We start from the raw sequence: 18,068 nt of genomic DNA on the forward strand, positions 1-18,068 counted from the left end.
ATTAAAAAAACACTCCAGCTAAGAAAAGTGCTTATATCAATAATTCTTATTACAGACAAGCAATTAATAGAAATATGTACGAGTAAGAAATGAACTGTGTTTGAACCACTGATAGTTCCATTATTAATATCTTGATATTAGCTCATTGAGAAAGACAATAAATATTAAGGAAATGACAGAAACTTATATAATCAAAAAACAATATTTATCTACCTTGCAAGCGAAACTTTCGGTTATTTATGCATTCAGTAGTATGTGTTCTCATTTCTATAAATTCTGTTTATTCCATTAACCATAATTTCGTTTGCAAACCCCAAAAAAGTTCATTTTGCTGCTGTGTGACGAATTGACTTATTATAGGAGTCTCATATAATAAGTCAATTATAGGAGAAGTTTCGATTGATTTGGCATGATTTTTATTGGGAAGATGAAAGAGAAATCTCATTTCTTTAAGACAAAAATCGTCCTAACCAAAACTTGTACAACTGATGCAGATGCATTATGGGATAAAATGCAACACAGATTGAAGAGTGATGAAGATTATTCATTTGGTGCAGTGCATGAATATTATCCTGTCATAATGAAGGAAGTTTCTTCACAACTTCCTTTTGCTGTTAGGAACAATCTAAAAATAATCGTCCGTAATGACCCGAAGTAATGACAATGCAACTCGCAACGAATAAAGCATAAAAGCGCATCCATTCGTAAATGCTGATAAACAAATGAGTCCAGGTCTAACTGATATTTAAAGCAGTGATATGAATAGCGTTATTGGTGACTAGGGTATAATATTTTTTTCGTCTGCAGTTGGCATCAGTGATTTCATAAATATAGATGGCGCTCAGGACAGTGCATCATTTTTTCATCCCTTACTGATTTTTCAATGATTTTTTTTTTTCATCTCTTGTTCATTTTTCAGTGATTTTTTGTTTTTATCTCTTACTGATTTTTGAGTGGGGTGTAATACCGCAGGCCTCCCCGCCGTGCACCCTGGTTATCACTAAATTTGCTACGGCTTTGCCTCCTTCCTTGTGTTTCTGACATTTGGAAGGCTAGAGATCTAATAGGATCATAGCTAAACTTTTGGGCATTTGTTATAAATAAGCAAATAAATACTGATTTTTCAGTTTAACAAAAGATATTAATGTCTTTCATGGTTTTCCCCGGAGCATCTATGCACCCTTGTTTTTACGAAACTGCTGCATTCACTTGATAGAAGAAGAGGTTTGACGAGGCGACTGACGTTTCTTAAAGTTCCCTTACTTCAACTCTTCGCTAGCTTTTCGTGTATGATTCGGTAATAAAGGAAAAGAAGGAGGGAAAAAATGTCTGCCTGCTTAAAAATGACCAAAAAATAAAGAATTTCAAATGATAAAGTGCAAAGAATATTTATTTAAAAATTCATAATTGCTGAAAATGAAGAATACGAATACTTATAAAAAAAAGTGTTTAAATACACTGGTGTAAATTCAACATTTCGTATTTAAAATTATGCACCCCATTTTTACAAATATTCAAATTTTAATTAATAAAGAATTTAAAGAAGTTTACCACTTTTTAGATAGAAGAATTTATATTTATATATTTCCTTCTCTATGTATCTGAAAGTCAAGCTATTGTGGATGCATATGGTGAACGCGATACAAATGGTTGCGCAATAAATTTTAAGAAAAAAAATCATAACAAAGTGAAAAGATTTCATTTTTATTAGATAAAAAAGTATACGTCGAAAGCACCAAAATGAGGATCTGAATGAACGTGCATACACGTCGAACGCACTTAACTGGTTAAAATAGCTAAAATACAAACAGTATTTTGAATAAATGGCTCATAAGTAATAATTTCTAATAACAAATGACATTTCTCGTCTTTTCATTATATTTCAAAAAAATAGTGAGTCTGAAATTAATTCCTATTACTTCGTAAACGGGACAAAACTTCTGAATTTTTTAAAATATGAAAGCATATTTTATATATTTAATATTTTTTTTTAATTTATAAGTTGAAATTGATTTTGCATAGAAACTCATAAAAAATTATACCAATCAAATAAGAAAGGCCTAAAACATCAGGATTCCAAATTAAAATCACTTCCATCAAATAGTTTTTAAGATATGTATTAAAAACCAAAAGCTTTTCCGAACTTCCCTCATGAGAATATTAATAATTTTAAGGTCTCTATATTTGCAAATAATTTCTGATAATAAATGGAAAACATCATATATCCTTAACCAAATGTCAGTTTAATGAAATCTCTAATAATAATAATCTATATAGTATAAAATATTTTTGTCTAAGTACCAAGTGAACAATTCTTCATTAAATTAATTAATTAGTGTAATAAGTTATTACACTACTTAAGTTATTATTGTGTTATTAAAAATCAACATGTATTTTTAACGAGCTTAGAATTTTTTTTTTCCAAATTAATTTCAATATTATCCTCTTTAGAAAGAAAATTTATTTTTCTGGCATGACCATGTAATAAATTCATTTATTTTAACTCTTTCGTCTTTATATCGCTTTTATATGCATATGGACATACCAAAAGACATTATTAACTGATCAAAAACGGGCTCATTATTATTATTAACTAAAGAAATCATTAACTGATTTCGTCACAAATTTGATACAGATCTAGAGTTTTCTTCTTAAGATTACATTCTGAATTTCAATCGTCTACCCCTTTCTGTTAGTAATTATCACGGACAGACAGACAGACAGGATTCCCACTATAGTTTTTTCCGACTGACATTAACTTAAAACGAAGAGACTCGTCAAATTTCTAGCTCGATGGTTGCAGACATTTTGTATTTATATACACATCCAAGGAAATAGAAAAATATGCAAAACAGTATTACAAAATGAAGAACTCGATGGTTTTGCCTAACATTCTGAAGCATTTTTGTTGAATTGAATAACACGTATTCTGAAAATGTTCAGACGTATCACATATAAATTATCCTATTTTTATTATTCTTTCTAAATCTCTAAATACAAGCTATATACAAGTTTATGGTTTACGAAATGATTCGTATTCTCATGAGCAATCACTTGCTCGATTGAAAAGAAAATTTTGACTTTTTTATGATCTCAATTAAATGCCATCTAGCGGTTTCAGACAACATTTGTAAATAACTTCCTAAATTAAATTTTATTGTCCCTATAATTCTACTGAACAATTCGTTTTGTCAATAATACTTTTATTCTTCTTATAATTCTAGTTAACAATTCGTTTTGTCAATAATACTTTTATTCTTCTTATAACTCTAGTTAACAATTCGTTTATTCAATAATAATTTCATTGTTCCTATAATTCTGCTTAATAATTCGTTTTATCAATAATACTTTTATTGTTCCTATAATTCTGCTTAACAATTCGTTTTGTCAATAATACTTTTATTATTCCAATAATTCTGATACAGTTCGTTTTATCAATAATACTTTTATTGTTCCTATAATACTGCTTAAAAATTCATTTTATCAATAATACTTTTATTGTTCCTATAATACTGCTTAAAAATTCGTTTTGTCAATAATACATTAATTGTTCCTATAATTCTGGTTAGCAATTCTGATGTCAATTATACTTTTTATCACTTTGCGTGCATTCATTATACTAATATTTTGAGATTGCTAAATTTTTCGAAATATTTCTATTTTAATTTTCCGAATTTGTTCCATGAGTGTGTTAATAATTTTAAATATTTTTAATAATTTTTTTTAATTTACCACGCAATTACGATTTTAAATTTCCAAATGTTATATCCCCTTTGATTAATTTCGATTTAATAAAATCTCTAATAATAATAATCTAGATATAAACTTTCAATTTCTTTCAATGTACCAAATAAATAATTATTCATTAAATTAATTAAGTAGTGTGATAAATAATGGAATTTTAGGATTCAGTGTATTTTTTCTAAAAAAAAATAGATATAATTTTGTTTTAGAAAGGAGATTAATTCTTTAATTATTTATTAATCCGGTAAAATACAATTGATTTTTTTTTTCAATTTTTACAATGCACTTTCAATACGCACTTTAGAAATAAATTGTCACTTCGAGTACTGTTTGAACACGGGCTTGTAATTAAGAATGTTACTTAAGCGTTCTTCATAAATCATATTTTTTAAAAAAATAAAAGGCTATATATTCAATTTCAGTTTTTCATAAAGGTGAAAATTGGTACATAAATGGCGTTTTGATAGTATTATTGCTTAAATCAAATCGATATCTGAATCGATTTAAGGTCTGAAAAAGAAGCAACTTATGTTTTATTTTTATGTCGTTCTCTGAATGAAATTATCTGACTTTTAATCGTTATTTCATAAATAAAATAGAATAAAATAACACGATAACTGCAAAAAAATGCTGCTTTCTTCTGAATATTCACAAAATAAAAAGAAAGAAAAATGAACTGGGAAAAGTAAGAAAAAGGAAAGTTTAAATAAATGATAAAGGAGAAGTATCTGGAAGAATTTCAAGTTTTCCTGCAAATAAAAGAATTCTGTATTGCTTCTACCGATACATCAAAATGGTTCTAACTATTAAAACGATTGTAAGAGAATCGTATCGATTATTTTCTTATCGATTGCCGATGGACGACTTTTTTTAATCCTGCAAAGGCAAAATGGAACAATTTCTTTCTGGTTAACAATGACTGCCTTCCAACATCCTAGAGTTTATTTAATATTTAAAGCTAATGATTTTTTTTTTGTTTATTTTTCTTGTGATCATATGAAATATGCGTAAAATATTTCATACTAGGAGGATAGTGGCAATTCTTAACTGCAGAATCATCAGTGAGTTGCAGTGTATTTAAAAAAATCTTAAAAGCGAATTTACGTCTTCAAAGTCCACAAATTTTTCATGCGTTTTAGAAAATGAGCATCGTATCTTTTCAATGAATGACTTCTAATCAAAGAAAAAACGAATATATGTTAAAGCGGTGATTTCCTGTCGGAGCAACACAAACAACCACTTACTTTACTAAGTAATCTCCCTGCATGCCATTATTCTATTCACCTGGTATGTCCGGAAGTTAAGAACCTTGAGTTCATGCACTCCGTAGCACTTCCTTCAAATCGGCAAATCGAACAATGCAAAAACGAGAGCCATTGAGAAATGGCGAAGAAACTAAAGCAAGAGAAGGTAAATACAAACCTTGCTTGAAAGAGAGGCAAAAAAAAAGAAGGAAAGAAAAAAAAAGTATAATTTTGTTGGACCTACGTCATGTCCGGTCTAAACGCCCAGCTAATATTAAATTGAAAGGGAAGAAGTTTCCGTTTTCGCCTTCCGCTGTTCCATGGTGAGCGAATTTTGACATTTTCTGAAGTTCATTTCCCAACAGTTCCAACTTGCTTAACAGCTACTTATTGATTTTCTGTCTTCCTTCTTTGCTTTATTTATTAGTATTATTCATTTTCGCTGTACATTGAACTTTCATTGTGGAAAAATAGTCAAACAAAAAGTGAAAAATAACTTCAGACGATGTTGCAGCGCTACAGTCCTAATAACGATCTGTAACTATAGTGGAAGATTTTGAAGACTATGATATTCCATCGATGTGTGTGACAATTGGTTGATATAAATTCAATGATCCAATGTTAAAAAAAATATTTTTAAAAATGAAATTTCTTAAAACGCTTCCTTTATTTCAATCACTGATAAAGAGTTGTTGCAATTATGTTCAAAGGATTTGGACAGCAGAACAACGCAAGATTTGGTTAAAAATGTAATGTAGATCTTTATTTTTGAATATCAAACTAGGAACCAACTTTCATTTATCTAGTTTTTCACATTTTATGGTTGTCGTGTTTACTTTTAGCCGGATGGACGGACAAGCAAACTTGATAAACTCAATAGAGCTCATATAACATAGTGACCGATGGATTTCATTATAATATCAAATCGAAATCATTATTTAAAATCAAATCGAATCTGCTTCGAAAGACATTGGTGATGAAATTCTATTTAATTATTGTACGTAGATAATCCAGAATGTCAACTCTGTTTTTCATTTTCACAGCAAAATAGAGGTGTTTTTTTTCCCTGCTAAGACATTAAAAAGCGAGGAAAGACATTTTGAGATCTCCGATTTACACCGCGCTTGTTTATTGAGAATTTAAAATGTTTATAACATTCGAGCATCCCGTCTCATGCGAAATGCAATCGGTCATCCGATTTGCTGCTTCCAAATAACCCAGATCTTGCTCCAATTGACTTTCATCTTTTCAAGCGCCTGAAGTCCTTTTTCATTGGCAAGTAGCACCGAACGACGCCTAAGGTCAGAACCGTTTTACTCAAGGGTTGCAATCGTACTCTGAAAGCATCCAAACACTCGCGCTTCTTAAGATAAATGCCTAAAAAATAGTGGTATCGTTGTCGAAAAATAGATTGATAATTGTAGTTCATTATTTAAGAAAGGTTAATTCAAAATGATTGTTTTCTTTTTTTTTTTTTTTTTTTTTTTTTTGTAATGCTAAACGCAATTATCGTATTTTTCACTTTATTTTGGGCATCTACTATTCAAAAAATACGACATTTTAGAACAAAGAAGGAATGTATAATAATTCATTTAAATATATAAATAATCATGACAGTAAAAACTGAAAGTGTTTCAGAATTAGGATCGCAAATTCTTATTTTCTCTTGGATTTGGGCGTACACATTCCTCCATATCCATATCCATCTCTCGTGCGGTAAAATCTCAAATTCAAATTATTCAAGCTAGAAGAATGAATGCATAACTAATTGCAAACAAATTGGTAATCTTTTAACCCATTCATTTCGTCAAGAATCCCATCCGGAATTTAATCTTTTAAAAATGACTTCAGTTTCAAATTTTAGTATTGAGCTGTAGGAGACAAATGGAGTAATAACTTTGCCATCACTTTCTCTAGACCCTTATGCGCTTCATACCATTACGATGGATTGTTCTCAGTTCATTAAATAGCATGAGAGTTGCATATTATTTATTTCCAAATTAAATATTAAGAGCCGAGAAAGCTCGTTCGGTCTTAGTTGTTGATGATAATGAAGAAATACGTTCAGATTCATCCATTAGATTACATTTGCTTCCTGTAACACAGAATTTGAATTTTCCGATGTAATAAATTTGTATTTTAAGACACGCTCCTCTGCAATGTTTATCATTAATTATTTTACGAAACATGTCAAAATTGTACATGAAACATATGCATAATTAATGACATGATATCATTTAACTGTAACCTTCGTATTGTTTTAAAATGGGATGTTAATCTTACTAGACAGAGTCTTCAAAAATGCATCCATAATTCGAAGCATTTTTAATGTGTTTCGACGTATTAAAATGCATATTTAACATTAAATAATAATTTAATAATAAAAGTAAATATTCTGATATTAATATGTAAAAATTAATAATATTTAATTAAAACAGTAGTACAAACTTTTAATTAATCATTAACATTTAGGAAATCCCATGAAAATTTGATAGTATTACAAAATAAATAAATAATTTTTATTTATTTTTAATAATAATTAATAATTTTAAAAAATAATTTTTAAAATGTTGTAAATAGTTATGAAATTTCAATGCAATATCATCAGTATAAAACCATTTTAAAGTGAAATAATAATTCAACAATCTGAAGTAATACGAAATAATTTATTTTAAAAAATCGTTTGGCTCGTGCCATTTGCAAAATTAATAAAACTCATAATTGTGTAAAAATTATTTCAAATGGCGTTTTGCTTCCTGGTAAGCTAAATAAGTATGGACACATCATTTTATTTAATAAAAAAATGGAAAATTATTTAATTAAAAAAATTGGAAATACAAATTTTCATCCGTAGTTTTTTCTTAATCGTCCAATATAATGGACAAAACTCAACAGCTATTTCACTTGTCGCCATTCTGTTTATTCCGTAACATGAGTGCAAACTACAAGCTGAATGGGTGACAACGATTCAGACGTCCGACATTTTGCATTAACCGGGTTTTCAAATTCCGTATAAAATTCGTTTAATTCTGTTTAATATATAATAGATTTTAAATTGAAAATAAATTATAAGGAGGTTTTACACTTCTCTTCCAAAACTGTAAACATTTCTGACAAAGAAATCCTTAATTTCACTCTGGTGAGGTAGGCAAATTATAGCCACCCTTTGCCCCATTAATGTTGCGACACCTACTTTAGTTAGCCGTTAGTATCATTTACGAAATCCAAAACATCCAAAATTACTTTAAATCAATGTTAGCGGCGGTATCATTTTTCTATCTACATTTAGTGCGTTTCCGTTACGACAGATGGCGCTAAATGCCAGTAAATAGATATGAGGTCATTTGCTATAAAACTCTCGATGGCACATGCATCCAGATTTCGTAGAAATAGCAAACATAATACAATGTGTTATTTAGTGCAATATATTGTTTGTTTAAAATATAATTTCATACTTAATACATTAAAAATATTTTTGTTGCGCAAAATATTGAATAGTTTTTAGAATTGAAAATGATTTCTAAATTGTTTCAATACTTTCATTTAACTATTAATAATTTGAAAATATAAAATGTGATATTTTTTTATTATTATCAAGAAACTTTTAAAAACGTTTAGTATTTATTTATTTATGTATTTTTCATTTTGAAGAAATTGAATTCGAGACAATTAGAACGGTGATATCTAAATTTCTCAAATCGAATTCAGATTTATCAAAAATCTTTTTATTTTGTTTATCTTTCCCTGCCAAATACATTTTTAAATTTGCAATCTCATTTTTTATTTTTTTTCCCAGTATATTGAGTTTTTAAGAATTACTGAAGGAACTAACACAATATACGAATCCCCATTAGAACCTATCTATGGGTAATCATAATAAATTCTTATAACGTTTCCTCTAACAGAGAGGAAAAGTTTTCTTTCAATACTTGGAAGCGCATTCAAGCTTACTTCTTTGTTGAGAGGGATTACGGCTCATTGGGGTCGCAGGCCCCACCATCCGTAAATCTAAAAATGGTTAACTTTGGAGTGATATGAAACTGACCTTAGTAATTACAGTGCATCATACATGGTTTATTTTAGTTTGGAAGTATTGTTTTCTTGTGTGTGGGAAAAAAAGGGTTATGTATTATTTGTCTGCAATTTAAATTGCAAGGGCACAGCGAGGTCTGCGTTTGTTGCAGGTGTCGTTTATATCATATGTCGGTAGATTACTTAGGGTGGGGTTGTCTATATTTATGATGTTTCCATAGAAGTTTTGGGCTTGTTTGAGGATGAATTGTTTGATTGGGGGGATTTTCAGAGCTTTAATGATTTCCGCATTTCTGATGAACCATCTGGCCCTGACAATCATCCTTAATGTTTTGTTTTCCAGTGCGACTATTTTTTGTAGGTTAGTTTTCGCCGTAGCAGCCCAGATCGGACATGCATAAGTAAGTATTGGTCTTAGATATGCTAGGTAAATGAGGACTTTATTGTTTATTGACAGACCTGAATTTCTGCAAATTAGCGGGTATTGGATTCTGAAAGGCAAATTAAATTTTTCTCTTGTATTATTTATGTGCGTTTTGTAATTTAAGTTTTTATCTAGTGTTATTCCCAGGTATTTGACCTCGTTTTGCCAGCTGATTTCAGATTCGTATATTTGGATTTTGGGCCAGTTACTATTTTTCTTGAAGAATAAGATCGCCTCTGTTTTGTCCACGTTGAGTTTTATTTTCCAGCGGGTTAGCCAATTTTCGAGATTATTAATGTAATTTTGTAGGGGGATGATTGTTTGCTGAGGGTTTTTGCCTTGGGAGAGAATTGCAGTATCGTCTGCATAGAGACTTATCATGATGTCTTTTTGTTGGGGCATGTCATTCAGATAGAGTAGGAATATGACAGGTGCCAGAATTCCGCTTTAAGCTTACTTCGATAGATAACTAAAAATTATAATCAAGACATTATTTTTTTATAATTAGTGGTAAGATAATTTTGTCACTTTTTTTTTGTAGTAGGAAATTTCAATACTCATTAATTATTTCGCGATATAATGGTCAACCTAAAAAAAGAAAACTTGCTATAACTCGACAATTTGATATCAGATTTTCAAAAGCAGTTAACGACAAAAACGATTCGAGGAGACAAGTGTATTCAAATTCATAAATATAATTAACAGAATTAATTATCTCAGTTATTTAATTAATTTCTCGCGCGCTGGCTTAGGAGTAGCGTGTCTTCCCCCCGTCATCTGAACGTCCCGGGTTCGAGTCCTGGTTCGGGCATGGTTATTCTTCCCCTGTGTTCTATCTGTGAGGTGTATGAAAGAGCCCCTCTGTAAAAAGGGGTTGTGCAAGCGAATGTGTATGCCATCTTCCTGTGCATGAGTGAATGAAAAGCATGAATGAAGTCCGCCATATAAAAAGGGATGTGACGCATGAGTAGCTAAAACGTCATATTGACCCTAGATGGCGCTACTGAAAAACAAAAGACGCTCTAAGATTAAGATTGCTCACCCCATCAGCGAGCTTGTCTTTAAGAAGTGCCATAAGAAACAGCAAAAATTTATTAGTTACCATTCCGAAATTTGGCTAAATTCTAGAGACGGGTACCGCCAAGTTTGGCGCCAAATTTTAAGGCTAAAGTTGCCAATATGGCAACCCCTCTACGCTTCCAATGTATGGCAACCCTGTTAAAAGAATGGGGTGATGTGGCTGATGTAATTATCAACTAATCAGCTATGAATTGACTTTGAATATCAACCAATTAGGTGTAAGTGCAGCTTTTCGCGGGGAATTTCTACTTTCTACTGCTCCTCAAGTCTTGTAACGTATTTTTTGATTACTTTCTTCGATTTCTCTTGTGGTGGCAGCTTTTCGTGGGAAATCTTTCCGAAGATTGGATTTCTTCTGATTTCTTCTGCTCTCCAAGTCTTGTAAAGTATTTTTTTTTTCTTACTTTTTTCGATTTTTCTTGTGGTGTAAAATGGCTGGTATGAATGTGGCAAATGAGGAATCCCTTAAATTGAGGGAGTTTTTTCGATTTAGAACGTTTGGGAGCGAAAGCGTGTGTTGAATGGTATGTGAAATGGATTTAATTGCTGATGGACGGAAGTGTGGTGAATGCGGGCAGGATATGGTTTTAACAGAAAGGAAAGATCGGGGAGATGGGGTTAATTGGGTTTGTAGAAGGGAAGGGCATTATTGCAAATTAAGTATTCGGGCTAATTCATGGTTTGAAAATTCTCGGATGGATCTGTCGAAGGTTTTATTGGCGACGGCCATGTGGGTGAAGGGTTGTACCCATTAATTTATTACGGAAGAGGCCGATATCGCCAGGCAAACCACGACAGACGGGATGAGTTTTTGTAGGGAGGTATGTGTTTGCATGCTTGTGAATGAAAGTGTTACACTTGGGGGGGGGCCGGGAAAAATTGTTGAGATTGACGAATCAAAATTTGGGAAACGAAAGTATAATAAGGGAAAGAGGGTTGAGGGTGCATGGGTTTTTGGGGGTGTTGAAAGGGATTCGAACAAATGTTTTATGGCTGTGGTACCGGTTCGAACAAGTGAAACTTTGATTTCGGTACTGAAAGAATGGGTTCTTCCGGGTTCCACAGTAATGTCTGACTGCTGGAAGGCGTACGATTGTCTTGCATCCGAGGCATTTGTGCACCTGACAGTTAATCATAGTCTTACATTCAAGGACCCGGATACAGGTGCCCACACGAATTCAATCGAGGGGACTTGGGGAGCATGCAAGCGATCTCTAGGAACGAGAAAAGTGAAAGACGGTATGGACGGCTATTTGGCAGAATATATTTGGAGGCGGTGTCACCGCTCCGTTGAAAAATCGATCACCTGACAGTTTTTTGAATCCATAATAAAAGTGTACCCGCCTGACAAAGAAATCGAAAAAGAGTAATAGCTGCCATACCGACGAAATTCACATCGTTAAATCGGGTGAGTTAAAAAAAAAATTGTATTGTTATTTTTGTGCATTTTTTTAAAATTTAACATTGTTAAAATTGTGCTATTTTTAATTCTTGTTTTTCTTCTTTTTGTATACTTCATGCCAAATTTTTCTCCTGCCATAGTCCCATGGACGCTGCAATCTTCAGAAAAAAATTTCTTGAAAATAGTCATAATATTGAGAAATACAATTCTGAAGATTACTGCGTCCACTGGGTTTGGCGAGAAAAATTTGGCCAAATGGTACCCGTTTCTAGAACTGTACCCGAAATTTTACCATTTTTTTCTCATTTCCGAGATTTTTGAATAATTCAAATCGACATAGTTCATTCCAAATGAGCAACAAACTTCATTCCAAAATTTGCAACAGTTCTAGGCGTAAAATTAATGTTGTGCGTAGAAAACTTTTCCAGAACAGTACTGTTACGTGAATGATTTTTACTTAATAAAGCACAACCACTTGCTAAGTAACCTGAGTGCCATGTTAGTATCCATATCACCTATTCAGACCTAAGGTAAAAAAAACTTTGATTTCAAGAACTCCATGCTGCATCCCTGAAATCGGCAATTTGCCTGAACCCATTTAGAATAGTATATTAAGTAAATCTCAATAAGAAAGTGCTTTCTTTCTTTCTTTTCAATCAGTTTAAATCAGATTTCCGTAAGAAAATAATAATGATAATTAATTAATTAATTTGAGATAGCATATTTTTTTTTGTCTTTTATTGGTATTTGTCCCCAAATCACGATTTTTTTAATTTTTCAAATATTCCAAATTTGTTTTTAATATGATCTCACAATTTGTAAATTTAAAAAAATGTTTTTTTTTTTATTAAAAATTACAACACTATGCTATTTTTCAAAATATTTTATATTTCAAACCGTTAAGGAATTTCAATAACATCGAAAAGAATTTACTATGAATGAAATACATTAACACCACAAATTGTCCACATTTGTCCATAAGTTTTCATACGAATACGAAATTTTTTTATAAAAACTTTCGATTATTAATTATTTTTTGCGCTTTACCATCTCTAAATTACGTATTTCCGTGGATTTAAAATCCCATTAAAAAAACAGAAAGGACAGTAATTCAAAACATTATGAACATTTTAAATAAATATAAATTAGTATTCTTTAAAATTCCGTATTCATTTTTTTTTCAAAATGGAAGGAGAAAAATTTGTAAGCAACTTCGGCTTTCATTTTTAAAAAATAGATAGTGTTCTGTACCTTTATTTGAATACCAAATGAAAATTTGTTTGTAGAAAAGCCATTAATAATACAATCTTTGCAAAAAACAAAGATAATTGGACTACAAATTATTTTTTAAATCTCACAATAAAATGGTCTTGTGCAGCCAGCTTCATTATTTCAGAAATGGCGCAAGATAAAATAAACGGAAAAGAATCAAATAATAAATTACATATCATTTAATGGGTGCTGAATGGAAACCAGACCTTTGACCCTCGGCTTTTTTTGACCAGGCATATTTTTTGACCTTTGACCAGGCATATTTGCAAAATCACACGTTACAGAATCCTGAATAGATTCATTTTTCCAATCGTAGCCTTGCGAAATTCCATCATATGATTGTCGCAAATATAACTCTACACAAACATTGATTTGAATCTGTGTGTAAACAATAATTGCTCATTTTAAGTCACAATTTAATAAAATATGGATTTCTTTATTTTGAGAATAGCTATAAAGGCTAGAAACTGGATGGAGCCAGATGTGGATATCGAAATTCGAAGAAAATTTCTTGCAATTTCTTATTAGCACTTTGAGGAATAAATTTTCGGTATTTTCTTTAAACATCATTTTGAGGACCAGCAAATGGACTGCTGTTAGTCTATTGTTGCCATGTCTACTCTCTACCACTAAGAATTGACCCATTGACATATCTATTTAAAAAGTGGTGAGGACCATGTGTTAAATCATATGGAGAAATTCCAGATACGATCTGTTCTTGAAAAAAATGGAGATAATGGTAGTTAGAGATAAAACTTGTCATGATCTTTTTATTCGTTAACAATTTAAAGTAAAAAAAAAATCAGATTCCAGTATTTTGGAGAAGATAGTTTTAGTTCTTAACAGCATTGAAAATCTTTCTATTTTGAAAGTGGTGCAAGTGCATCTTAGATTGAAATTATATTTGACCGAATATACTACGTCAAAATTTTGCTCCAGTTGCTGTATGGTGAAACAAATGTGGCCCTTTGACATCATGTCTGAAATCTAGGGTGTTTCTATCTCTCTATCTTTGATAATGAAAATCGGTGGCTGTACGATATTTCAAAAATAACAAAAACTATATCTTTATTTTGTGCTTCGATAATGATATGTTTACTTCCAACACCGGTTGTTCACTCCAGTGACAATGAAATAAATATCATTGATCACAAATTTTTTTGTCAGGACATTCAATTTTACCGAACGATAGTGATTTTGGAGTGATAGAAATGGCAGTCCGGAAAACCAGTTCTTTGTGTATTCCCCTGGATTACTATAAAGTAATACAAAATTGCCAAAAACATAATAAATTTTTAGTACATGAAATGCGGATATTTATTTTCAATCCAATCTCTGGAGAAAGCGGTTTTAAAAAGAAATAAAAATACCTATGGAGAAACCGTGAATTGTTTAACTATATAATGGATCAGATTTACTAGGGATGCACCGTACAAAATGTTCTACAAAATTTCGATAGAACGAGATGCTGAATTTAAAATGATCGATTTGCAACTACAACGAGGAATACCAAGTAATTTCAGAAATATAAAATTATCTTTTATGTATGAGAAAAAAAGAGATCTATGACATCTGAAAAATGCAGGGACAGGGTGGATTTTTTGCCATATATACCTCATGTTGATCATGGACATTTTAAAATGTTAAATCCTGAATAAAATTCAATTTAATTATATCTACGTATAAACTGAAAATGTATAATTTTATTGAAATTCTTAATAAAACTGAATTTTTTTTTGTTATGTTATATTTTCTACAAGAATATTCTTTGTTTTGTTTCACTTTTTATCAAATGAATAAATAATTACAAAATTTTAAATGGTATTTTGTTTTTATTATTAAAAAAAGTCTGATGCAACTGAAATATTTCCCAATTAAATGAACATTTATAATAATTCATTAATTTTGAAAGTGAGGCAAGTCCAATTAGTTATAATAAAACTCTAATTTTTTAAGTCAGCACTGCAAACACTATTGGATTTTAAACTTACATTATCTGGTACCACAAAATATATCTATTAATACTTTCCAATATTTTTAAATTTATCGAAATGAATGCAAACCTTTAAATATCTCGCAATTACAAAACTTGGACTTGCCCTATTTTCAATATAAACGGCTCATATTAAAGTTGATGGTGCTTCAAGAGGCGAAATAGAATCTGTCTAAAATGGTCATAGTAAGACTGCAATATTGCCTTAGTTTGGACAAAAAAAAAATTCCAGTAATTTTTCAAACAAGCTCAAATAAAATTAAATATTTATCTTGTTTGCCATCTATTTCACTTTCTTGTATGTTTTCCATACATTTACATTTAGACGAGAGAATTCTCATAGGAGAGCATTTAGTTCTTTCATGATGTCAATATTTCTCTTTAAACAGTTGAACTTGCAGTTGGGGATTTCTCCATCAAAAGCATTTTACTTTACTAGTAAAGCAGTTTTGGTTTTATTGGTCAATATGTATATATATTTTACAGCTTTTCCAGGAAGCAAAGTGGTCTTTCTCTTTACAATTAATGAAAGGAAGATATTTTTATACGGTCTATGTACGAAGTCTAAAACTGTCGATTCCTCTTTCGTTCCCTGATTATACAATCACTTTAATTTTTGCAAACGTCACGACACAAAATAATGAATTTTGCATAAGTATTCCAGTATGGCACAAGAACATTGATTATAATGTATAACTGAAAGAATGGCTAATGTGTCAAACAGTGAAAATAAAAAATATTTAACCCAAATCATTTTTTTTTTAAAGTGGTGAGTATGTTTAGAAACAAATAAAATAAAAAATCAACAATAATTATAGATTGCTTTCTTCTCCAAATCAGGATAGCTTTTCAGTTTATCGGGACTTCGGAGATAGCCTTGCTACACAAGACGGGTGCTCCGTTGAGTCACTCAATAAATTATTTTCCAATAAGAATGACTACGAATCGTTCTCATAGAAATTTACTCATTACTGTTTTTGTTCATGATTCCCATTATGACTTTGTTCACTATTTGTCGTAAAATAACTACAGAAACACAAAAATTTCTGAAAAGCTTAAAAAAAATTCAATCTTGAGATTTTTACGCATTTCCACATTTAAATCTCCATTAGTCATAAATACAATATTTTTTTTAATTATATCAGCTTACTAGCTTACATGTTCGTTTACGAACAGGATAATTGTATAACAAGCTAGATAACTGAGATATGGTATATGGCTCTTAGATCGAAAGTGTACATTTCTATCAATTTTTAACTATATTCCTTATTGGAAGTTTCTTGTCTATATCAACGAGATAGGAAAATTAAATTTGGTTTCGGAACTCACCGAAATTACAAATCAGAATCAAATTTTAAGAGCAAATCTCTCAATAAGTAGACATAATTGTGATTGTTGGATTTGTAAACCCTATAAATCAACAATTTTGAAATTTCATCAGCTTACTAGCTTACATGTCCGTTTACGAACACGATAATTGTAAAACAAGCTAGATACCTGAGATATGGCATGTGGTTCTTAGATCAAAAGTGTACATTTCTATCAATTTTTAACTATTCTATCAATTTTTCTATCAATTTTTAACTATTAACTATTCTATCAATTTTTAACAAATCAGAATCAAATTAAAACAAATCTCTCAATAAGTAGACATAATTGTGATTGCTGGATTTATGAACCTTATAAATCAACAGTGGAATAAGCTAGAATTATGAAAGGAGATGTTTCATGTTGAAATTTATCTGTATCAAAATTTCAACGAAATTCCTCAATGAATAATCTATTTGTATCTTCAGCCGTTTCCAACAAAGTTATTGAAAGGATATTGCTTAGTATATTATCAATATAACATTTTTATTACTTAAATTTTATAATTGATCTTATTTTTGAATAAAATTCTTCAACGAAAATTCTAACGATCTAATACTGATGCGAAATTATACAGGTAACTCAAAAATTCAACCAACTAAAGGGTGTCCCAAAATTAACGCAGTATTTGAATTTGTCACCATTCGTGCAGTAAAGTGTTGGTTATCCTATTTAAAAAACAATTGACAACTGATAGTTTAGGGTTAACAAAAATGGAGCGTTACACGGTAGAGCAACGTGTTAAAGCAAGATTTGAATTAAATAAAAAACAGGGTTTTTTTTCTTTAAGTTGTTGTATTTTTATCGAATCGTAAAGTACATAGGATAGGTTTATGTATGAAATAATACATAGAGAAAATGGCATGCACCGCTTTACTGGCACATATGCACTTTTTTGTTGAAATTTTCCATGACCATTTTGCATAAATGTGGCTGAATTTCTTTGACGCAGCGTTGAATTTCCTCAAAGTTAAGTTTAACGCTGAAAGTTAAAGTTTGACGCAGTGTTCCAACTTTCTTAAGAAACAACATTACTATCTTTTCCACATTCTCTATTATTTGAATTTGGCCGTTTTGCCTGAAAATGCAATACATAACAATGATTCATTTATTTATTAACAGCTTTGCTTCTTTTTGGACAAAGGAAATCTTAAAATAGAGTATCTGTGACATATATCATCTTACTGTAATTTGTTTCTCTATAGAATAAAAAATCGACAATTCTAAATTGAGTAGACCTTTAACAGTTCAACAGATTACTTTAATCTATAAATCGTGAAGTATTTCTTAAGCAATTCCATGTTTAAGAATGAAAAAATCAGATTGGTAGATAATAATTATAGACAATGAAGTTGTTCATTTTTAAGATTAAATCGACAATTCTAAATTGAGTAGACGTTTAAAAGCTCAATGGACAATTCTTTTTCAATCAATTAATCATGAAATATTTCCTAAGAAATTCATGTTTGAGAATGAAAAAATCAGATTAGTAGATAAAAATTATAAACA

This window comes from Argiope bruennichi, chromosome 11 (assembly GCF_947563725.1).
Source record: "Argiope bruennichi chromosome 11, qqArgBrue1.1, whole genome shotgun sequence".
Taxonomy (NCBI): domain Eukaryota; kingdom Metazoa; phylum Arthropoda; class Arachnida; order Araneae; family Araneidae; genus Argiope; species Argiope bruennichi.